General features: G+C 37.5%; 1 non-coding gene across 1 annotated transcript; it reads left to right on the top strand.

Moving 5' to 3' along the window:
• Positions 1-16,661: 16,661 nt before the first annotated feature.
• Positions 16,662-16,766, top strand: LOC127218685 (U6 spliceosomal RNA). Its single transcript, XR_007834234.1, has one exon. It is a non-coding gene; the product is annotated as a U6 spliceosomal RNA (small nuclear RNA).
• Positions 16,767-25,617: the final 8,851 nt, after the last annotated feature.

Below are 25,617 nucleotides of genomic sequence, written 5' to 3'. Positions count from 1 at the left end.
TGATCAATGGAATTAAATTGAAGACCTGAACATAACTCCACACATCTACTGACACTTGATTTAAAAAAAAAATAAGCAAGAATATGTACACTGGAGGAAGAAAAAAGCACCTTCAACAAATTGTGTTCATCAAACTTCATAGCTGCATGAAGAAGAATGCAAATACAGACAGTTATGAGCTTTCATATGGGAGCTGAGAATTGAAACTGGATCCTCTGGGAGGGCAGCCAGTAGTGCTATTTAATTGCTGAGCCATCTTTAAAAAAAGTATGTTATTTTCAATCAAAGGGAGGGAAAGAAAGAAAGAAAATAGATCAATATCTAACATTTTGCACAAAACACTCCAAGGACTGCAACATAAGATCTAATACCTTGAACCAGATAGAAGAGAAAGTAGTGAATATACTTCAACTCATGGAACAGGAAAGGACTTTTTGAACAGGAAACATCTAATGCAGGCACTAAGATTAACAATTAATAAATGGGACATCGTGAAACTGAAAAGCTTCTGTACAGCAAAGGACACCTACAGATTCAAAACATTCAAGCAACAAGGAAACCTACAGAATATATCAATTTTACATCAGAGAGAGTTAGTATTGAGAGTGCACAAAGAACTTAAAAACTAAACATCCAGAAAACAAATAGCCCAATTAAAAATGAGGTAGGTATAGAACTAAACAGAGTTCTCAAAAGATGAGAAATACTTGTTCTATTCATAATAAGCAGAAATTAGAAAAAGACTAGATATCCATCAACTAATCAATGTATAGTTAATATGTGGCACATTGACACAATGGATTGCTATTCATCTGTTAATAAAAATGAAAATTTGAAATTTTCAGGTAAATGGATGGAGATAGACAAAATCATACAGAGTGAGGTATCCCCCACACACAGGAATACAAATATTTCACATTATCCTTCATATGCTAGTGTTAGCTTCTATGCTTTCTATATGTGTATTTCATTTAGAATACCCATTTTAGGTACCTAGTAAGGGACCACAGGGAAGGAATCTTCAAAGTAAGGTGATCTATAAAATAATACTATAAAAAAGATAATGGGGGAATTAGATAGGCTGAAGAATGGGAAAGCAAGGTACAGAATAATAGTGTTATGGAGTAGGGAATATGGGGAGGGATAAGTAACACTGAAGGCCTTTTTTTAAAAGATACATGAAGACCTACTATTGTGGAAGTTCATATATGTGTAATTGCATACACACGTGTGTGTGTGTGTGTGTGTGTGTGTGTGTGTGTGTATTCAGAACAAATTAGCTATCAAATAAAACACCCAGTAGCAGGAATGGGTTATTTTTTTTGAGCCATTGACCAAAAGGATCCTACTAGCCCTGCAAACACTGTAGGCAATTGCCAATACTATTGTTTACCTTCCACAACTTGATGGCAAGATCCTATTGCTGAAGACACCTCATACTTTTAGAATAGCACACAGAGAGATCTAGCTGATACTCCACTTCAAGTTTCACCCTTACTGACTACCATTAGAAGGTGCTATATGTGTTACTGGAGTAGTAAAATTAGTCATCATTCTCACACAGCTAAGAACCCTGAAACCTGTAATAATGACTCACATGAAAGATATGCCCACTGGTGTGGATGCTATGGGAGAAACCAACTCGATTTCTGATTAGATATGACAGGGGCCCTGGCAAAAAACCTACTACTGTTATTCTGGTGAATAAACAGAAATAAAATACCAACTGACATTTTGCTATACTCATAGATAAATTAACTGACCAACTGATCAAAGAAACTTCTTGTAGTATATGACAATCCACACAGAGACCCACAACTAGACAGCATGCAGAGTGGGAGAGTTTAGAATACTCAGTCATGAATGGAGGTCTTTATCACACCCCTCCCTCCATGACACAAGAATCTATACAGAAGAGAAGGTGGAAAGATTGCAAGAACCATAGATGTGGATAACTTCAAGGAAGCAGCATCCTCTAGGCACAATTGGATAGATGCACATATGAACTCACACAGAGTGTTACAGCATTCACAAGACCTGCAGAGGCTCAAGCCAGACAAAAGTTTCAGCATGAAAGAGGGAACGTAGGCACAAAGTTCTACTCCTAGACAAGAAGCTATTCCTGAATGGATAGTTTCTAGAAGCAGTAAAATATGTGTTCTTCAGTGGAGGGACATTGGGTATATCAACCATGCTCCAGGGAAGCCCCCATGTTTATGAGTAGTTGGCCAACACAAATCAGACTCCAAGTTTTTTTTAGTGATTTTTTGTTTCTTTAGTTGAGAGAAAAAGCATAAGTTTAGGTGGACAGGGTAGGATCTGGTATGAGTTGGGGAACTGGTAAGAACATGACAAAAATATACTGAATGAAGTTCTTAAATAATAAATTAAAACAGGGAAAGGAGTATAGCAGAAAATATATTAGTGTTTATTATTTAACATTTATTTATGCAATGAATTTGCATATAATCAATTAGGTGAAGGTCAAATAATGAGATATAGAAAGATAATAAATTGATAAGTGTAGTATTTATTTTCCTGCAATCAGAAGTGAAAAAAATCTGTTATAAATCATCAAAATGTCTAGTGATCATAATTCTTAAACTTGTATTTTATATGAGATTACTTATTTACATTGCAGCTATCAGTGTGTAAGAACTGTATTTTCTCAACATATCACCAACAATATCTATTTACCTTTTAAAAATAGATATTCTAACTGGTATGAAGTGGTATCTCGTGTGTGTGTGTGTGTGTGTGTGTGTGTGTGTGTGTGTGTGTGTGTGTGTGCATTTTGTATTGTGAAATATGTTTTTATATCTGTTAATGGGTCATGGGTTTGTATGCATTGATGTGAGCTTGTGTAGGATAACAAAGATTGACCTCAGGTGAAGTCTTCTGTTGCTTTCCATCTTATATTTTGAAACAGTCTCTACTGACCTAGAGTCCACTGATTGGCTTTAATGGCTAGCTTATAAGCCCCAGAGATCCATGTGGCTGCCTCCTATAACATTGCCATACCTACCTCCTGTATGGATGCTACGGATCTGAACTCAGGTCCCCATAGAGGCATGGTGATAACTTTATTGACCCAGGCATCTCCCCAGCCTCACTGAGATTTCAATTTGTATGTCCCTGGTGAATAGTAATTTTGAACTCTTTTTTCAAATACTAACCAGTCTTATCTTTATCTCCTTTTGAAAATGCCCAGTTATGTCCTTTGTTCAATTTCTTTAATCTGACAAATTAATATAACATTAGGTAGATAATTTACAGATGTATCCTCTCATTCCATAACCTGCCTCTTCATACTGGAAATATTAAAAGTAATTCAAGATTTTTCTGTTGCTATGGTTTAGAAACCACAACCAAAAAGGGTGCTCCTCAGACTAATATAGACTTTTATTAGACTTTTATGCTTTTTTTCTAATAGTAGTTTTTGATTACAGTTTTTGGTTTATTACTTTTGAGATGAGAATCTCAGAATTATCCAAAGTAGTTTCATACTTCTTTGCCTCCTTGTCCAAGCTCAGAGTTGAGATTAGAGGAGTGTACCACCACACCCTTGGTTTTCTTCTAGTAGCTTTATAGTCATGTCTTCTAGACTTTATGGAATGATTTCCAGATGAAATGGCATTGCTCTGCTAGAGAGTGTGGGGTCTAAATTCATTTCTGTCCTTGTTACTGTGACCAAATACCTGATAATAAACAACTTAAGAGAAGGGTTTATTTTTCTCTCGTGTACAGATTGCAATTAGCATGAAGGAATCATGATAATGAGAACGGGTCTGTCTGTGGCAGCAGAAGCTTGAAGTAGCTGGTCATATAAGTCTTCAGTCAGGAAACAGAGAGAAATAGATGCTGGCCCAAAATTTGATTTCTCATTTTTTTTTCCTTTCATTCAGTTCTGTGTCCAGTCTATGAGTCTATGGGGTTTTATTAGCAACAGCGGGAATGGGTCTTCCATCCTTAGTTAAAAACCTCTGGAAATGCTCTCATGGTCACACTGGGGGAATTGACCCCTGAATAATACTTAGGTTGGCAAGGTTAACTATCATAGTTTCCAAGAGTTATAGATTGCTGTGGATCTTAAATTTACAGACAAGGAAGACACTGAATGTTTTAATTGTGATCAAACATAATGTGGTATGTGTTATCCCAAAGAAAATATGATGCTAGGAACACCTGTGTTACAAATATGAATTCTGCCTTAAAGGCAATGTGAGGTAGATGTGATGGTCTTGATTGAACTTCTTAAAAAAAAACCACAGAAATTGTAGCTAATTACATTCTAGAAATGCTGCTTGAAATGAATGAAGCTTTATATAGAACATACATAAACACAAAGTAAGTGTAGATAACAAGTAATATTAAATGGTTACCTGTGGTCATCTCTAGACCCAATGAAGGTAGAAAATTTCAAAATCCCCCGCTGGTGTTTACAGTTTTAACCTCTTCAGTTAGTTATAAATCTTCTTGTGAAGATTGGTCTTATGACGTAAGACATTTCAAGGTTATCGAACCATTTCATACCAATTCATGCATGAATGTAACCTCTACTAGGGGTGCAGTAGCTGCTACACTAGATTCTTGTCTCTTACTTCAGATCCTCATATTTAGAGTATCAATGGGCAAAATTTGACTTACTGACTTTTCATGAGAGAAGTCAGATGATAGGAGGCACAACTACCACTGTGAACTTATACTTGTAACCTTTAACATACATCTAGAGCAGGAACACACTTCTTTTTCAAACTTATCACCCCTGCTTAAATTCAAAGTTGGGTGTAGAAAACAAGCTGCGTTAGTAATATTTCAAATCTAAAGGCTGTAGCATTAATTAACTTCTAAGAAAGGATGGTGACCAAATAAAGCAAATGACATTATGAAGTAACATTTACTTAAGGAGGTACATGGGCCACAAGGAAATTGTTTCAGGATGTCTTACTAGGACATAGTTCAAAACTGCTAATTGCTTGTTTCACATAAAACCCTGGAACACAGGAGACTGATGGAGATTCAATTTTCTTATACTGCTCTACTGGCAAGTGAAGTATTTAATTTGTGTCTTAAGGGCTCCATAATTGGAAATACGGTCTATAATAAAGGGAAGAATATTGTCATTCTTTTATGGATGTATTCTGTGTCAAACTATAACTTCTTTTTGCCAAGAAAAATATGTCAGCATCTTCTGAATCTCTATGAACCCTAGTTTTAAGAATTTTCAACATGAATTCTTGGAGTCAACCATGTCGATGCTGGAATTCTAAATTCATTTGTTCTTTACCCTATTTTATTTTCTCCAGCTGGTTTGTTTTACTCACACCAGGTTAATTTTCTTTATACTTTATTTTTAGATATGCTTCAAACTTCTCAGTACTTTGCCACTATTCTGTATAACTAGGACAATACTGAAGTCTACCTTTTAGGATGCTTGTAATTTGAAACCAGTGTCTGTCTTTTCCTTATGAATGCTCAACACTCCTCTTTCCAAAAAACACACCCTGAACCTTCCACCCTGTGAGTGTCTTACTATGCCTATGAAAAGCTATAAGGAAATCTCAGCATTTATTGTTAACATTGGATAATAATTAACCATATTTCTTTTGAAGTAATAACATGCTGTTCAAAGAGGATTGTGATATTCTCTTATCACACATTTTATAATAACTTTGAAGCTTCAAATATATCTTTTCCATTCACATGGCCTAAGTTTCATATAAATGCTGATGGTTCTCATTTTATATCTCTAAACTGTCTTTCTAGGTTGCAGAGTCTGGCTACATAACACACCCCAAATAAAATTTTGATTTCCCTGAGAAAAATTCCATAATTTTCCATTCTTCCATTTCAATAAATACTACCATCTGTATTACAATTTCTTAGATAATTTTATTTATTCATTCATGTTTTCACTCTCCTTCACAGATGATCTGTCAGCAAGTCTGTTGACAATCTGGTAATATATGCATATTGAATCCATTCACAGTTTTTATTTGCAACTGTACTGTCATTTTTCATCTGGACTATAGCAAACATCTTCTAAATCCCCTGTGTTTTATAGGCTGAGTGGTGTCCACTCCCCCAGAAGAACATGTGAAAACAAACACACAAGGTATCCATCTCCAAGCTAAGAACAGAGTTCTCAGAAGAAACCATCTTTTCTGATAATTCTCTCAGTTATCTAATCTCCAGAGCAGTGAAAAAATAAATTTCTGTTGTTGGGGACACTTTGTTGTAAAACCCGTATCAAATTGTTATACTGGTTCTTGCTGTGTGATGGATTTTTGTAAATGTTGTAACTTTAAACACTGTTTATTAGTTTATAGATCTGGAGGTCAGGAGACTCTGGTCTTCTCAGAGCATCATAAGAAATGAAATCCAGGTCTTCACAAGAACGAGTATTAATCTGGAATCTCTGAGGAAAATTCAATCCCAAGTTTATTTGTTGGTAAAATTCAATTACATATGGTGGAGACATTGAGGTACCTGTACCCTCATTGGCTCTGAGGTCTGAGAGAACACTTTACTTTTTGTCCTGTGGTCTTTCCATCTTCAGGCCAATAATGATGCACAAACTGTACTACCCTAATATTTTACATCTTTCCTTTCCTTTTAAAGACTCACCTGATGGCACCAGACTCACCCAGACACCTTTTCTATTTTAAGATCAGCTGTTTATGGGGGAAGGCTTCATTTGTTTATAAAATTTCTTCACAGTATCATATTTTTAAAAATGCATCTTTGCCAGAGGTCAAAAATCTTAGGAAGCTCTCTTAAAATTTGGCTTACTACATATTTTTCTTTCTTTTTTCCCCACAATCCAATACTACCAGCCAAGGGTTAGCCCCACGCACAGTGAGTTTGATCCTCCCACATCAATCACTAATTATGAAAATGCCCTATAAGCTTACCTTCAGCTTATGAAGGCACCAGTTATCTAATAACTCTGGCATTGCCAGATTCCTGGGGACTACAACTCAGCCACCTTCACAGCTTCATGTACTGGCCTCTTCGGGCCTCCATGCAGGGACACCCCTGACACACACCTGGCACAGCTGTGGAGGGAGGTTTCATATCCCCTTTCTTGTGGCCTAGACTCTAACATCAGAACTATGTAGCAAAAGCTGCCAAGTTCTGCCACTTGATGGGGCTGGAATTTGGCTCCTTCGTTGATTATTTTTGTGTCAGTTTTCTGTTGTTGATGGTTTCCTTCACTGCTTATGCTTTAATTTCTTTTGGCACATTGGAAGCTAAGCTGCATAGGGTCTTGCCCTGAGTTCACTACTAGCTTTATTTCGTTTAGCATTAAGCATGTTTAATGCCTTTGAGCACAGGACTTGCCTCCATTATACTTCCTGGTGATCTTTTTCTTCTCAACATGTATATTTTGTATTTCTATTTGCCCAGCATTCTCCTTTTCAGCATAGATCTGTGTGAGAGTCATTACTAATAACTCTACAACAATCAATATAAGGCTGTCTTGAAATCTTTTCTGCCAAAGCCATTGATTCAAAACTCTTCAATGTAGCCTCAGTCATATTTTTTATTTTTTATTTTTTTATTTAATTTATTATTTTACATGTCATTGTCAGTTCCATTGCCCTCCCTTTCTCCCTCCCTCACTTACTTCTTCCCTCCCTCCATCCCTTTTAACCTCTCTGCCCTCTCAAATGCACCCAAACCACCCTCCACTCCCATCCCCCAACCCAATTCCACATGTAGGGCAATGCCATACAGTTGGGGTCATATAGATCTGACAGGTCATGTGAAGTAGGAACTAGGGCTTCTTTCCTGTCTCTAGGTTAAGGCAATTATCCCTCCATGGGGAATGTGTTCGCAAGGTCCTTTTGTGCACAAGGGATACATCCTGATTCCACTGTCTGAGGTCCCTTAGACTGCTCAGTCCTTTTGGCTGAGACCCATATTCAGGGGGGCCTGAGTCAGCCCCATGCTGGCTTCCCAGCTATCAGTCTGGGGGCCCATTAGCTCCTCCTTGTTCAGGTCAGCAGTCTCTATGTATTTCTGTAGCCTGGTCTTGTCCTCTCCTTCTGCATCTGGGTTCTAGTTTAACTCAGTGTTCAGGTATGGGTGTTTGCTTCTGTTTCCAACAGGTATTAGATGAAGTCTCCATGGATAAGTTAGTTGTTGATTTCACTATCTGGGAAGGGCATTCATAGTAGCCTTTCCACAGATGCTCAAATTGTTAGTTGGAGGCAGACTTGTAGGTCTCTAGACCTTTCTTTGGGTTCAATTTTCTCTTCAAACCAAAATTGGTTCTCTCTCTCTCTCTCTCTCTCTCTCTCTCTCTCCCTTTCTTTCTCTCTCTCTCTGTCTGTCTGTCTCTCTCTCCTGTCTTCTATTCCTACCTGTACTCAATCTTCCTAATCGCACGTGCTTTCCTGTCCTCCCCCTATCTATCTCCTACTTCTCAATTCATTCACTGCTCCCCCACTTCCCATGTGCTCTGGGGGACTTGTTCCTTCCCGCTTCTGTGAGGGACTTTATATGAATCTCTTAGAATACACCTTGTATCTTAGTTCCTCTGGTGGTGTGAATTATATGCTGGTGATCCTTTGCTCTAGGTCTAAAATCCATATATGAGTGAGTACATACTATGTTCCTCTTTTTGTGACTGGGTTACCTCATTCAGGATGTTTGTTTCAAGTGCCATCTACTTGCCTGCAAATTTCAAGATACCATTATTTTTTTCTACAGAGTAGTATTCCATTGTGTAGATGTGCCACATCTTCATTATCCATTCTTCAATTGAGGGGCATCTAGGTTGCTTCCAGGTTCTGGCTATAACAAATAGTGCTGCTATGAACATAGTTGAACAGATTTCTATGTAGCACGGATGTGGATCATTTGGGTATATGCCTAAGAGGGGGATTGCTGGGTTCTGTGGTAAACTAATTCCCATTTTCCTGAGGAACTTCCATACTGATCTCCAAAATGGCTGTACGAGTTTGCACTCCCACCAGCAGTGGAGGAGTGTTCCCCTTTCTTCACATCCTCTCCAGCATGAGTTGTCATTGGTGTGTCTAATTTTAGCCATTCTTGCAGGACAAGGATGGTATCTTCTCACAGTTGTTTTGATTTGCATTTCCCTGATAGCTAAGGATGTGGAGCACTTTCTGAAGTGTCTTTCAGCCTTTTTGATTTCCTCTATTGAGAATTCTTTCTTCAGTTCTGTACCCCATTTTTAAATAGGGTTATTTGGTGTTTTGTTGACTAGTTTCTTGAGTTCTTTGTATATTTTGGAGATCAGCCCCTTGTCGGATATAGGATTGGTGCAAATCTTTTCCCAGTCTGTGAGCTGCTGTTTGGTCTTGTCCACTATGTCCTTTGCCTTACAGAAGCTTTTAAGTTTGAAGAGGTCCCCTTTATTAATTGTTGCTCTCAGTGTCTTTGCCCCTGGACTTATATTCAGGAAGTGGTCTCCTATACCAATTTGTTCAAGGGTACCTCCTACTTTCTCTTCTAAGAGGTTCAATGTGGCTGGGTTGATGTTGAGGTCTTTGATCCATTTGGACTTGAGTTTTGTGCATGGCGACAGACATCATTTTTTAAGATGCTGCCCTTGCCCCATTGTATAATATTAGCTGATTTGAGGAAAATCAGGTGTTCATAGGTGTGTGGGTTAATATCAAGATTTCAAGTTGATTCCATTGGTCTACCTGTCTATTTTTGTGCCAATACCAGGCTGTTTTCACAACTATAGCTCTGTAGTACAGCTTAAAGTCAGGAATTGTGATGCCTCCTGAAGTTCTTTATTGTATAGGGTTATTTTGGCTATCCTGGTTCTTTGTTTTTTCATATACAGTTAATTATTATACTTTCAAGGTCAGTGAAGAATTGTGGTGGGATTTTAATGGGGATTGCATTGAATCTGTAGATTGCTTTTGGCAAGATTGCCATTTTTACTATGATTATCCTACTTATCCAAGAGCATGGGAGATCTTTCCATTTTCTGGTATCTTCTTTAATTTCATTCTGTAGAGCCACAACTTTCTTATTATATAGGTATTTGACTTGTTTGGTAAGTATTACCACAAGATACTTTATGTTGCTTGTGGCTATTGTAAAGGGTGATGTTTCTCTGATTTCATTCTCTGCCTCTTTGTCATCTGAAAAAAGTAGGGCTACTGATTTTTTTTTTTGAGTTTATCTTGTATCCTGCTAGAGTGCTGAAGGTGTTTATCAGCCGTAGGAGTTCCCTGGTAGTGTTTATAGGTCACTTATGTAAACTATCATATCATCTGCAAATAGAGACAGTTTGACTTCTTCTTTTCCAATTTGATCCCCTTGATCTCCTTTTGTTGTCTTATAGCATTAGCTAGAACTTCATGTACAATATTGAAGAGATATGGAGAGAGAGGGCAGCCTTGTATTGTTCCTGATTTTAGAGGAATCACCTTAAGCTTCTCTCCATTGAGTTTGATGTTGGCTGTTGGTTTGCTCTATATTGCTCTTATTATGTTTAGGTATGGTCCTGTTATCCCTGATCTCTCTAAGATCTTTATCATGAAAGCGTGTTGAATTTTGTCGAAGGCTTTTTGGCATCTAGGGAGATAATCATATGGTATGTCTTTTTCAGTTTGTTTATATGGAGGATCACGTTGACAGATTTTCGTATGTTAAACCATTCCTGTAATCCAGGGATGAAGCCTGCTTGGTCATGGATGATTAGTCTGATGTGTTCTTGGATTCGGTTTGTCAGTGTTTTATTGAGTGTTTTTGCATCGATGTTCATCAGGGATATTGGTCTGTAATTTTCCTACTTAGTTGTGTCTTTGTGAGGCTTGGGTACCAAGGTTATTGTGGCCTCATAAAAAGAGTTTGGCAATGAACATTTGGTTTCTGTTTTGTGGAAAATTTGAGGAGTATTGGTATTAGTTCTTCCTTGAATGTCTGGTAGAATTCTGTACTGAAGCCATCTGGCCCTGGACTTTTTTGGTTGGAAGGCTTTCAATGACTGCTTCTATTTCATTGTGGGTTATAGGTATATTTAAGTTGTTTGTCTGTTCTTGATTTAATTTTGGTAAGTGATAGTTATCCAGAAATTTGTCCATTTCCTTTGAATTTTCAATTTTCATGGAATATAGGTTTTCAAAGTATGACCTGAAAATTGTCTGGATTTCTTCTGTGTCCATTGTTATGTTTCACTTCCTGTTTCTGATTTTGTTAATTTGCATGTTCTCTCTCTTCTTTTTCATTAGTTTCAATAAAGGTTTGTCTATCTTGTTGATTTTCTCAAAAACCAACGCTTTGTTGCATTGATTTTTTTGTATTGTTTTCCTGGTTTCTATTTTGTTGTTTTCAGACCTGAAGTTGATTATTTCCTGGTGTCTACTCCTACGGGGTGAGTTTGCTTCTCTCTGTTCTAAGACTTTCGGTTGAGCTGTTAATTCTTTTACGTGACTATCCTCTGTTTTCTTTAAATGGGCATGCAGTGCAATGAAGTTCCCTGGTAGCACTGCTTTCAAGGTGTCCCATAAGTTTGGGTATGTTGTGTCCTCATTATTGTCGAATATTAGAAAGTCCTTAATTTCTTTCTTTATTTCTTCTTTGACCTAGGTGTGGTGCCATTGCATATTCTTCAGTTTCCATGAATTTACAGGTTTTCTGAGATTTGTGTTGCTGTTGAATTCCAATTTTAAAGCATGGTGGTCGGATAAGATACAGGGGACTATTCCAATTCTCTTGTTTCGGTTCAGGTTTGCTATGTCACCAAGTATGTGGTCAATTTTAGAGAAGGTTCCATGGGGAGCAGACAAGAAGGTATATTCTTTTGTCTTTGGATGGAATGTTCTATAGATATCTGTTAACTCCAGTTGAGACATAACTTCTGTTAGTTCTTTTGTTTCTTTGTTGAGTTTCTGATTGGTGGTCCTGTCTAGTGTTGAGAGTCATGTGTTGAAGTCTACCAGTATAAGTGTGTGAAGTTTTATATGAGCTTTGAGGTTTAGTAGTGTTTCTTTTATGAATGTGGGTGCTTTGTATTAGGGGCAGAGATGTTCAGAACTGAGACTTTGTGTTGATGGATTTCTCCTACGATGAATATGAAATGACTGTCTTCATCTCTTTTGATTAATTTTGATTTGAAGTCTAACTTGTTAGATATTAGGATAGACACGCCTGCTTGCTTCTTGGTTCAATTTGATTGGAAGATCCTTCCCCAACCCTTTACCCTGAGGTAATTTCTTCTTTTTTTTTCAGTGTTAATTGACAATTACATCCACTGGATCTATTTATTTTTTTATTTATTTTACATAACCAAGTCCATTTAAATGAAAACAAACATTTATAGATAATATTTGGGAATCTGGGCATTGTTCTTTCCAAACTACTTCCTGCTGGTAAGGGGCACCATCATGGGGGATTCTAAGAAGATGCAGAAATCCTGGCTTTAGTCTGTAAGGCTGCTTTGTCCAACTGTTTTTAATGTAGGATCACCTGGTATTCTGTTTCAGGCGGTCTGGCTTGATCAAACCACATTAGTCTGGAAGGAATCCACAGCTTTTCATTTTCTGTGGAAACAAAAATAGAAATCCTTTGCCACTGTAACTTGTCCTTGAACTTAAATTTTGGAGTCAAAGCATTTTTTTATTTAATTTATTATTTTACATATCGATCCCAGTTCCCTCTACCCTGAGGTAAGTTCTAACTTTGAAGCTTAGATGTGTTTCTTGTATGCAGCAGAAGGATGGATTCTGTCTTCGTATCCATTCTGTTAGTCTGTATCTTTTTATAGATGAGTTAAGACCATTAATGTTGAGGGTAAGGACCATTGGTTGTTGATGCTTGTTTGTTTTAGATTTGTTGTTGGCAGTGGTATTGTGAATATATTTGTTCTGCTTTACCCTTGGATTCTGGTGTAGTTAGATTATCTGTTGCCTACTTTTTTGTGGGTGTAGTTACCTTCCCTGGGTTGGAGTTTTCCTTCCAATACTTTCTGTAGGGCTGGATTTGTAGATACGTATTTGGAAAATCTGGTTTTCTCATTAAATATCTTGTTCTCTCCATCTATGGTGATTGAGAGTTTTGCTGGATATTTTAGCCTGGGCTAGCATCCGTGTTCTCTTAATACTTGTAGAACATCTATCCAGGACCTTCTGGTCTTGAGGGTTTCCATGTTGATGTCAGGTGTAATTTTGATAGGTCTGGCTTTATATGTTACCTGTCCTTTTTCCTTCACTACTCTTAATATTCTTTCTTTATTCTGTAGGCTAGTTATTTTGATGATTATATGTCGAGGGGTTTTTGTCTTTGGTCCAGCCTTTTTAGTGATCGGTATGCTTCTTGTACTTTCATGGTCATGTCCTTCTTCCGATTGGGAAAGTTTTCCTCGATGATTTTGTTGAATATGTTTTCGGCACCTGTGAGCTGGGTTTCCTCACCTTCCTATATGCCTATTATTCTTAGGCTAGGCCTTTTCACAGTGTCCCACATTTCCTGGATGTTTTGTGTTAAGGTTTTGTTGGATTTTTTTATTTTCTTTGGTCAATGAATCTATTTCTTCTAGTGTATCTTCTGTGCCTGAGATTCTCTCTTCCATCTCTTGAATTTTGTTGTTTATGCTTGTGTCTGTTGTTCCTGATCTTTTCCCCAGTTTTTCTATTTCCAGCATTCCTTTGGTTTGTGTTGCCTTTATTTCTCTATTTCAGTTTTCAAGTCTTGAATCGTTTCCTTCACCTGCTCTTTTTTTTTTTTTTTTTCGTGGCTTTCTCTACTTTCTTTATGAAATTTGTTCATTTCTTCCACTTTTTTGTTTGTTTTTTCTTCCATTTCTTTAAGCGATTTTCTCACATCTTCTTTGAGGGCCTCTATCATTTTTATGACGGTAATTTTTAAGTCGTTCCCTTTTGCTTCATCTGTTTTGTTGTTGTTTTCCTTTCTAGTTGGAATAGATTCCCTCGATTCTGGTGGTGTCATTCTTGTCTTTCTGTTGTTAGGTGTTTTCTTGTATTGCCATCTTCCCATAGCTTCTTCCAGTAGATGTTGGTGGGGTCTGTCCCTCTCTCTATGGTACTTCCCCGGTGGGCTTAGGTGGGTCAGAGGTTCAAAATCTGTAGCTCTGGGTGGTCCAAGCTATCTAGGAGGTCTCTCCACAGGCAGGGGCCCAGGAATATGGTCAGCGATCAGGATCCAGTAGAAGATGCTGGCAGGAACTCAGAGTGTTCCTGCAGAGATAGGCAGATCTCTGGGAGGGGCCCGGGACCCCAGCAGAGGACCGGCAGTAGGGGTCGGAGACCAAGCAGGTAGAAATTATGGGTTGTCCTGTATGGATAGGCAGGTCTTCTGTGTTCAGAGTTGCTCCCTGAAGTTGTATGGACTGTTCCCTCCACCCTCTGTTCCAGTGCTCAACTAGAGTGGAGTTACAGTGGGCAGGGTAGGGCACAGGATAGGCAGAGGCCCGGATTTGGGGGTCAAGGATCTTGCCTGCAGGAACTCAGAGTGGACCCGCAGAGATAGGCAGATCTCTGGGAGGGGCCTGGGACTCCAACAGAGGACTGGAGGCGGGGTCAGAGACCAAGCAGTTGGAAATTACAGGTGGTCCCGCATAGATAGGCAGGTCTCCTTTATTCAGTGTTGCTCAGAGAAGTCTCTGAAGTAGGGTGGACTGTTGGCTCTACCCTCTGTCCCAGTGCTCAACCAGAGCAGCAGGTCCGAGAGTAGGGTAGGGCACAGGGTAGGGGGGGAAGGCTCGCAGTGGGGATGGGTGGGGGTGTATCAGAGCTCCAAGGGTGCTCTCAATGGGGACAAGACCCATATTTTTATTTCTTGTCTTCTCCTGAGCCATTAAATACATGATTCTGCTAAAAAAACATTTTAAATTTAAATTATCTATTATTCCCATGCTTAATATAGTCTCAAAAGTTCCTATTGCACTGGAAAGAAAGTTGATACCTCCGTTCCTTACCTCTAGCTATAAGGGAACATGAGTCTATGATTATATCAACATAGATGAATTTGAGAAAAGTACTTGGCATTGAGACTAATAATTTCCTTTTTGAGACAGGATCTTACTATGTAATTCTGGCTTGCCTAAAACTTGTTTTATAGACTAGAATGGCCTTGAGGACAGAGATCTACCTGCCTCTGTTTTCCATGTTCGGGGTTAAAATGCATGTGCTTCGCTTAGAGTGGTGATCTTTGAGAGACTTCTTCACTGATACATCTTGTTCCCTCAGATTGAAACTCATTTCCATCTATTATTTCCAAACCATTTACTTCTAAATTAAGATCTATAGCCTGAACTCATTTTTAGTTCAAATTTTGTATAATCAACTGCTAGGTTGACATATCTGTTTAAATGTTTAACAGAAACCTTATACTAAAAATATTCAAAACATTCTGGACATAGAGCCGAGACAGGATGATAGCTGAGGGTTGGGCTACACAATGACCTAAAAAACAAAACAAAACAAAGCAAAACACTAACAACAACAACCCCCGGGCCCCAAAAAGGAGCAGGAAAAAAACCCAAACCAAACCAAAACAAACAAACAAACAAACAAAACAGCAGAGTGTTGAAACAGAGCTCTTACTCTCCTAACTTATCAATAAAAATAGCTTATACTTCCTCACCAGTACACACTTCTGTCTTCAATAGATCAATAGATTTACTCAGGAATCAATGTTCGTTCTTAATTTGCCTTTTCTTCATAGCCCACCTATAATCCATCATCATACCAGTGGCAATTCTATAAAATAGATTTGAAATATTCCAGATCTATCCTCCTTCACACTTTTTACTCTCTCATTTAAGACTGAACCCAGAAACTTATGTTTCTTAGGCAAGCACTTCTTAGGCAACCACTGAGCTAAATCTCCAACCTCCAAATCTATTTTTTTATAGCTACTTCCATTACCCTGAGCCAATGTGCCATCTTTCCAGTCTAGATTACTATAACACACTTCTGATTGGTTTCCCTGTTTTCTAAGACCCACTGCTTATTTTTTCTTTTTTTATATTTTTTTTATTTAAAAAGTAAAAGCTTGTTTTACATGTCAATCCCAGTTTCTTCACCTTCCGTTACTCCCCTGTTCCCCTCACCAATGCCCAGCCCATCCCCTTTCTGCTCTCCAGGGAGGGTGAGGCCTTCCATGGGGATCATCAAAGTCTACCATATCATTTGGAGCAGGGCCTAGGCCATCCCCCATGTGTCTAGGCTAAGAGAGTATCCTTCTATGTGGAATGGGCTTCCAAACTACATTTGTACACTAGGGATAAACACTGATCCACTACCATAGGCCCCATAGACTGCCCAGTTCTCCTAACTAACACCCACATTCAGGGGGTTAGGGTCAGTCTTATGCTGGTTTCCTAGCTATCAGAATGTGGTCCATGAGTTCCTCCTTGTTCAGGTCAGCTGTGGGTTTCTCCAGTCTGGTGTTGTCCCCTTTGCTCATCACTATTTCTGCAAACTGGATTCCAGGAGTTTGGCACAGTGTTTGGCGTGGGTGTCTGCTTCTGCTTACATAAGCTATTGGATGAAGACTCTAGGATGGCATATAAGGTAGTCATCAATCTCATTATTGGGGAAGGGCATTTAAGGTAGCCTCTCCACTATTGCTCAGATTGTTAGTTGGTGTCATCCTTGCAGATCTCTCGACATTTTTCTAGTGCCAGATTTCTCTTTATAGTGATAATGGCTCTCTCTATTGGCAGTACATATACTAAAATTGGAAAGATACAGAGAAGATTAACATAGCCCTTGCACAAGGCCCACTGCTTATAACATAACCAAAGGGGTTTTCCAAAAAATCATTCATTTTCTAATTTTTAATAATTTATTTATTCTTTTAAATTTCATTTTGCATTATAACCACAGTTCTCTCTCCCACTCCTTCTTCCACACCCCTTCACCTGCCCCAATCTCACCCCCCAGTCTACTCCTTTTACTCACAGGTAAGGGCTCATATGAGGACTCAACAAAGTCTGACACAGTAAGCTGGGGCAGGGCTAAGCCTCTCTTCTATTAATTAAGGCTGAACATGGCTTCCCACCATAGAGAACGGGCTCTAACAAGCTATCTCATGGACCAGGTTTCTATTATGGTACTACTGCCAGGAGCCCCTCAGCTAGTCAAAGATTCACAACTGTCTACCACATATGGAGGACCTACTTTGGTTCCCTGGAGATTCCACAGATTTTGGTCTAGAGGTCAGGTATCTCTTTAGATTTCTCCATCATGATTTTGACCTACCTTGATCATATATTCCCTTCTCCTTCTCTTTCACTGGATTCTGGAGCTCATCTTGGTGTTTTGTTGTGGATCTCTGTATCTGGTTCCATTAAATACTGGATGAGGTCTCTATAACGATAGTTGGAGTATTCACCAATCTGATTGCAGGGGAACGTCAGTTATGGTGCCATCTCTACTATTGCTAGAAGTCTTAGCTGGGGTCATCCTTGTGGATTCTTGGGAATTATCCTAGCACCAGGTTTCTCTCTAACCCCGTAGTGTCTCTCTCTATGAAGATATATCTTTATTACTCTTGCACTGCATTCCTTTCCCACTCAACCATCCCATTCCTCCATGCCCTCATCCCTCCTCTGAAAGATAGCTTGGTGGTTAAAATAGTTGTTGCTTTTTCATCACACATAATTTTAGTGTCAGCACCCATATCCAGTGGTTTACAATTGCCTGTGATTCAAGCTCCAGGACATATAATAATCTCTTCTTGTTTAGGCAGGCACATGCATACATGTGACACATATACATACTAAATCCTGCACATACACACACAAAATAATAAAATAAATACTTAAAAACAGTTTATAGAAAATGGATGCAGCTGGACATCAATTGAAATAATTCAGACTGAGCAAAACAAGTGTCACATATTTTCTTTCACATGCAGTATCTAGATTGGTAAGCATTCAGGAAAAGTAAAGGAACTACTGAGAGGTGGGGAAGTAGAAGATAATGAGGGTAAATAACATCATAGTACACAGTAGGCTTGAATGAAGATGTCTTTTATCCCTTTTCCATTCCATTCCCATGTACAATGAACACTGAAAACACCCTGTTCTTTGTACAATTGTTTTTTGTGATTTGATAGAATGTGAACTTCATGTGAACAAGGATCTTGCATTGTTTACTGTTCTATCAACATTCTAAACAATAGAAACTGACATAGAATAAATATTCAATAACTATCAGAAGAATTAATTCTTTACTGGAAATTAAACTGGCTTTGCTAAGAGAAAACACTGTAAGTCAGATAATTTTTGTTCATTTAAAATTATCCATTGTTATCATACTGTATGGAAAACAAAACTCAAACTACCTATCACTTGATTTCATTTAAGAGATTTTGCATTTCTTACTGTTGCTACTGCTAGGAGTCCCACAAAAGACCAAGCTAAACAATGGTCACCCAGATGCAGAGGGACAGTCCCATGCAGCTCCCTAGCTACCTGCCCAGAGTCTGTGAGCTCTCACAGTTTTTGTGTGTATCTGTGTGCTTTTATATGGTTATATTTGGTTAAAGTTTGGCATTTAGGGTTTTTGTTTTGATTTGATTTTTCTTTGGGGTAGTATTATATTTTGTTTTATAAGTTTTGGACTTTTTGTTGTGTTGGGATTTTGGTTTGTTTTTTTGAGAATGAACATAAAGTTGGCTGAGTATGGAGGAAGAAAGAATAAGGATGAACTTCAGGAGGGGATGAATATGATCACTATATATATATATATATATATATATATATATATATAATTTAAGATAAAATAATTACATTGATTATAGTTCATAAGTCTATTGTCAAAACTTTAGTAATCCTTTACTAAGTCTTTTAGAATTTCCTATAATACATTTTTGTCCTATTCACCACTTTATACCAATCCTCAGATCTTCTCCCACCTCCCTAGCCACCTAATTTCATGATTTCTTTCTTTTGCTCCTTTTTAACCAAAAAATTCTGCTTTGTGTTTGCCAGATAATTCCAGGTATGGAGTCTGTCCTGGACTGTGGTTAATATACTAGGTGATACATTACTGAAGAAAACTGATGTTCATTTTTTGTCTCAACAGCAATCAAATTGCTACTCTTTTAGGGAGGGACTTCAGGCTCACTTCTTCATTCTGCAACTTTATCTTGTTTGAGCTTAAGCTTACATCTGGCTTGGGCATATTACCACACAAAAATGTGGATACATATGTGCAGATGCCCTGTTTTTCCAGAAAGCACTGTTTCTTTGAAAGTATCTACCATACATGCTCTTGGAGTCTCTCCCCCCCCCCACACTTTTTTTTTTCATAAAGATTCCTGAACTTGAGGGACAAAATAAGATATAAATGCCTCAATTCGGTCTAAACACTAAAAGTCTATCATTCCTTGTATGTTGACCAGTTGTGGATCTTTCTGATGCAGGATGAGTGATGTACTTACCTTTAAGTATAGCAGTAAGCCATCAAGAGTCACTTCAATGCTAAGTCTTTAAGTGAAATAATAGTAGTAAGTTCCGACTAGGGCATGTGAACTATCTAGCAACAGGTTCTTGGCCTTCCTGACAGTTTCAAATATGATTTCCATTTTGTAGATCAGGCCTTCAATCCAATAAAAATGTAGTAGTTATTCCTATACCATTTGTGCCAGCATTGTACAAAGGCTGGGTAGGCCATTTATTGTAGCTCACATGTTTTACAGCTGGGTAAGACTGATGATTAATTTTCTCCTCTGATAGCAAGCATTGCCCCTTCCAGTATTGAAAAAGATAGCTGGTAAGGATGAAATTTCTTGTTGAGTATCGGAAAGATTTCCCCATGTTCTGTAGTTCAAGCATAAGTTATCTTCAGCAAAAGGATTATACCATCAAGTTCTGGAGGAGAACCAATAGCATTGATAATAACTTGTAATGTTAGGAGGCTCTATGTAACACTACTAATAATTTTAAAAACAATGACCCATTCCTGGTACTGGTGATGTGTTTTAATATCATATGTTGTTCTCCCATTAGTGTTCTCCCATTAAATGGTAATTTTTTTTGTGTGTGTGTGTGTGTGTGAAGTTGCTTCTACAGTAGTAGATTTCCATTATGGCTTTTTCAAAAGCCCATTAGTATTTAACTCTTTAACTCATTCTATTTTTAAAATTTCATCTGCAAAAGTCTTTCCAAATTAGACAACATTTTTAAAAATTTACTTGGGGCTTCAAAAGAGAAAATTGATATGAAGGCCATACAAGTTAATTATATGCTTAAGTTTTATTGCCATTCAACAAACTGTTATATGTAATTTAACACATGTACATATTGGTGCAATGACCACTTGTTCATAATTTCCTCAAACTCCACTGTATTGGCATTTCATAATTATACCCTCACCCAACTCTCAGTCATTGATAATGATATATTTCTCTGATTTTACCATTTCATGAATATTATATACATAGAACCATATAATATATGAAAAATTGGGGGAATTATAACTAACAAAAAGTCCAAGTCATTGGAAAGGATAGTGTCTTAGTTAGGGTTGCTATTGCTGTGAAGAGATACCATGATCAACTCTTATAAAGGAAAAATATTTAATTGGGGTTTAGTCCATTATCATCATAATTGTGGTTTAATAAGGGTCAGGATAAACAAATAGGCTGAATAGATGTTTATTCATGGAAAAACAACTTACAACCTAGACAGATGAACACCAGCAAGTTCAACTGGATGCTCTCCTCTCCTCATCCCGCCAGCAAGAGCATACTCCCAGGCTCCCTGAGCCCTAGTTCCACAGGTCACTTCTGCCTCTGGCTCCACCCCCAATGGACGTGGTCAATGCCACAGAAGCAGACAAAGTGAATATCTCAATACACACCATTGTGGGACATGGTGGCTTATAGGCAGACATGGTGTTGGAGAAGTAGCTGAGTATCCTTCATCTTGACTTGCAGGCACAGTTTAAGCTTAAATGTGACCTGAAAGCTCATATCCACAGAAACAAACTTCCTCCAACAAGTCATACCCACTCCAAAAAAGCCATATCTCCTAATAATGCCACTCCTTTTGGGGGATATTTTCTTTCAAACTACCATAGAGAACATAATAGTTCTCTGGCCTTTTAGCCACATGTCCACTGTGATCCACATGTAGTGTTTTGAGATTGGCTTTTTAAATATAATTTGGTGTTTCCTATATTCATCAGTTATTCTTCCCTTTTTACTGTTAAATGGATTCTATTGTATGGATGGGACATAGGTTGTTGAGCCATTTACTTACTGAAATACATCAGAGTTATTTCAATTTCTGGTTATTAATATGGCTGCTAAAACATTTTTGTACATACATTTGTGTGAACATAAGTTTCATTACTCTATAATAAACATACATCAGCATTTTTATTTAGGTTGAAAATTTTATCATTTTGTTTGCACCATCAAGTTTTCTCTACTGTTTCCCTGTTACAACTTTCTATTCATGAATGGAGTGTTTCCTCATAGTCCTTCCCCCAAACAAACCACTAAATGACAACTAAGGAATCAAATATATGAACCTATGTGGTCATTCTCCTTCAAACTGCCACACTAAGGTGAAACCTCAGTTAGCAGTCTCTGGTGATCAAGGCTATATTTCCAGCTTTGATATGTGAAGGATGATCCTCCAAAATTTTTTGTCATGGCTTCTTGCATTTAGAAAGTCTGGCTGAATGAATTCTTTATGAAATTTTAATTTTAAATAACCAATGTTCAGACATCACAAGTGATAAATTTTGAATCTCCCATTATTGGCTATCTGGTGCTGCTGATATAATAAGACAATTAAACCAAGTTATTAAATCCAGATTTAATGAACAGAGCAAAGCACCCCTGGGTGATCCTCAGGAGGCCAGGAGAGGAGAGGAATCACATGACCAATATGGTGGTCAGATTTTTAGTAGCTTATAGGCATGGTCTTGAGCAGCTCTGGTGAAGGGCTAACTCGCTTTGGGCTTTCTGAGAGGAGGGGCCACAGTTTGGCCTGCTTGCTGATGGACCAGGTTCTGGGGGGAGAGAGAGAGTGGTGAGGCTTCCTCTTAATCAACCCAGACTCTTTGGATATATGGGTACCAGAGGCTAAGGTGAAGCTTCCACCAAAACAACAGTCAGTGCCTTCCAGTCATTTCTAGGACAAAAATTTGGCTGCCTAAATAAAACCTGAACAAGTATATGAATTGACCTGTTGACATTTGACATAGAAGGGAGAAATAACCAGTATTCTGATTTGGCACATTTTCTTAACTCTAAGTGTCTTAATAACAACTACTTTAATACTTTAAATACCTCATCATATAGTGCCAAAATCTGTATCATTTTGTCATCTGTATCTGTCAATCATCATTTTTTCAAATAAATTGAGATATTTGTTTACTCATATGCTCAGTAGTTTCAGCATTATTTGTTCCTGTTCTTTTATATATTTAATTGACACATTTTTATTTTTACTGTAGCAGCCTTTTTGACTAGTTAATTGAATGGAGAAAAAATGGAAAACAAACACTTGTGTGATTTTTTTTCTTATGTATTTTATACTTTACGAGTACAATAAGTCATTTCGTCCTCGATCTAGATCTCTCCCTCTTGTTCTTCTTCTCCCTCATCCCATTGCTTTCTCTTCTCTCCCTTTTCCTCCCTCACACCCCCCATTCTCAATACATTTCCATAGTTAAACAGTAGAAGAAAAGAAATCTCAGCCCTTGTTCAGTGTTGCTTTTAATTCAGGTATTATCTTCTGACCCTCCTGCAGATCCTTACCTCACAGAAAGCTCAAATCTGTGAATAGCTTTATGGACAGATTTTAGTTGCATTTTGTGAGAGAAATGGGATCTGTGAGTTTACTACAGCTTTGTTGTAACTGGGTTTATTGACTGATTGCCTTTAAGGAGGTAAATGAAAAGCTAAGTCATGTAATGAAATTATCCCCTGCTTTAGAGTCAAAATACCTAGGCATTGTCATTTAAATGGTAGACATTGGTAAAGTAGCAATTTCCCTGTCTTTCTTTCTCAGTGGAAATAACAAAATGACTATCAAAAATAGGTCTTAGGAGAGAAAAGGAGATGAATGAACTAAGCAGAGCATAAACAAATAATGACAGATAAGCAGATAAAAATAGATACAAAGAAATAAAGACAGAGACAGAATGTAGTTGCAAAATATTCTTCTTCCTCTATATTATGGCAAATACAAATAAATACACACAGACAACAGGAGAGAGGGTGGGTGGAGATTTTGATAATTAAAGGCAGAAGAACAGAAGATAAAAAAGATAATATGGCTTGGCAGGGTGTGGTGACTCAAACTTGTAATTCAAGTATTTGGGAGGGTAGTCTTGGCTACACAGATGATATGAGGACAGACTGAAGTGTGTAGGGAAATACTGTCTGAACCATCCCCCAAAAGCAACTTAAAATAAAATAAACTTCTGGGCACATGGTTCAGTGGTCAACTGCATATGTACATATATAGCATGGACTAGCCTGGATTAGCTCTCCAGCACTGAAAGGGAAGGTGGAGGTTCAGGAAGGAGAAATGAAAGTGATGTAGAATCCATACTGATGATATGATAAGGCTTGGGTTGATTGGCTTTAGTGGCAACATGGTTTAGCACGTTTGACATAATCTATGTCTTAGTCTGAATGCCTGGTATCAAAAACACAGTTTAGCCAAAAACACACAAATCCAAGAATGAATGTTTCACAAGCTTTCCAGTTATAAAAGCTAGAATAAGCATTTGAAGGCTTTGCTTTTAAACTAGTATGGTTCTCATCTCACTTCATTCAAACATGCACAGTTAAAATCTTAAATTGGAATATCACCTTCAAGAGAATAAAAACTTATTTCTCTGTGTTCTTGATGAATCCCAAGTACCCACACTATGGCATTGTACTTGTTATGTTCTCTATAAAATGGCTATATAAAACATGAATTATTCAAGTTACCTCAATTTAGTAAATTTTCCAGTTGGTACAGACCTTTTGATAGTGTTTAGCTTAATACTACTGGAGGAAGTGTTTTGCTATACAAATAATATAACTATATTCATTTGGAAAATAAACTAAGAGCAAATTGAAATTGAAAGTACCTATCTTTATGACATTTGCTCTGTCAATTTCAAATTTTCTTGTAACAGTCTATTCAAAGGAAAACCTGTCTGAAGTCCTTACAACTTATAGCTTAATTTTAATAGGTATAAAACTGCACATCATGAAAGTATAATTCTTTTCAAATGATCTGTACTCTTTTTATGCCACCAAGTAGTCCAGGGAATAATTGGTTTATTATCTACTTTATTATATGAACCATGGTTATATTTACAAAATGTAGTGAGTTTAAATCAGTGGGTTTCAAACTTCTTAATGCTGCAACCCTTTAATATAGTTCTTCATGTCATTGTGATCCCCAACCATAAAACTATTTTCATTGCTACTTCATAACTGTAATTTTGCTACTACTGTTGTATATGTTACCAATTGTAATGTAAATATCTTGGAGATAGAGGCTTGCCAAAGTGGCTGCAACCCACAGATTAATACCCACTAATTTAATGTTCATGTGAACATGTGAGTTCTAGTGTTCATTTGAACATGCATTTCTTTCACTTATGGCATGAATAATTCAATATTCCAGTTACTGCAATATGTCCTCAGTACTCATGGTTCTTAATGATAATACTTGTATTGTTTATTTTGTGAGACTTACTTAATTTTACACCTATATGTGTTGCTTTGCATAGCTCTTAATACTTTGAAAATGTGTCACTCTTTTGCCTAAGTAAAATATTTTAATTTTTTTTATAGAAGACCAAGTCATTATTTCCTCTTGAATTATTCATAATACTTCTTAAGACATTTGGCTCATAGTTGGATATATAGTAGCCTCAAACTTCTGAAGTAAGGTAGTCAAAGAACAGATGCGTCTCTTCTTAAAATATAAAATATTTATTAATAATAGTATTTTTACTATTATTATTGTACATTATATTGTGTAGATGTAGATGTGCATGCTACTATGTGCTTACAGAAGCCAAAAACAACTGCATGGAGTCAGTTCTCCCACTTCACTGTGGATTTTGAAGATCAGACTTTGATCATGATGCTTGCAGAGCAAATGCTTCTACATGCTTATCCATCTTACTGGCCCAAGAGAGCATTTTTTAAGTGTGAATAAAAGGAGTCTTTCTTGGGGGCTGGAAAGATAGCTCAGAGGTTAAGAGCACTGACTACTCTTTCAGAGGAAACTGGGTTTAATTCCCAGCACCTATATGGCAGCTCACAACTGTCTGTAATTCTAGTTACAGGGAACCTGAACCCCATGGTAAAGCACCAATGCATATAAAATAAAAATTAATAAAAAATGAGTCTTTCTATTCACTTATGCATTGTAATTTTTAAGCTTGATTGGTTTTGAAACCACAAGAATAATTGAAACTAAGTTCACCAAATAAAAAGTAAATTTTCTCTTCTACTGTGAAAAAATAATTTAGAAAACCAACCAAGCCCTGGATTCTTTTCCCAGCAACACTTCCTCACTACTACATCCATTCGCCAGCCTCATGGCTGGGCCCTGCCCCCAACCCAAAAAAACTTTTGCCAAGCAGAATCAAGCCAGAAACAGAACTGTATCCCTCTCCAAAT

This window comes from Phodopus roborovskii, unplaced genomic scaffold (genome assembly GCF_943737965.1).
Source record: "Phodopus roborovskii unplaced genomic scaffold, PHOROB, whole genome shotgun sequence".
In the NCBI taxonomy this organism is placed as follows: domain Eukaryota; kingdom Metazoa; phylum Chordata; class Mammalia; order Rodentia; family Cricetidae; genus Phodopus; species Phodopus roborovskii.
This window is presented reverse-complemented; position numbering and strand designations above follow the sequence as displayed.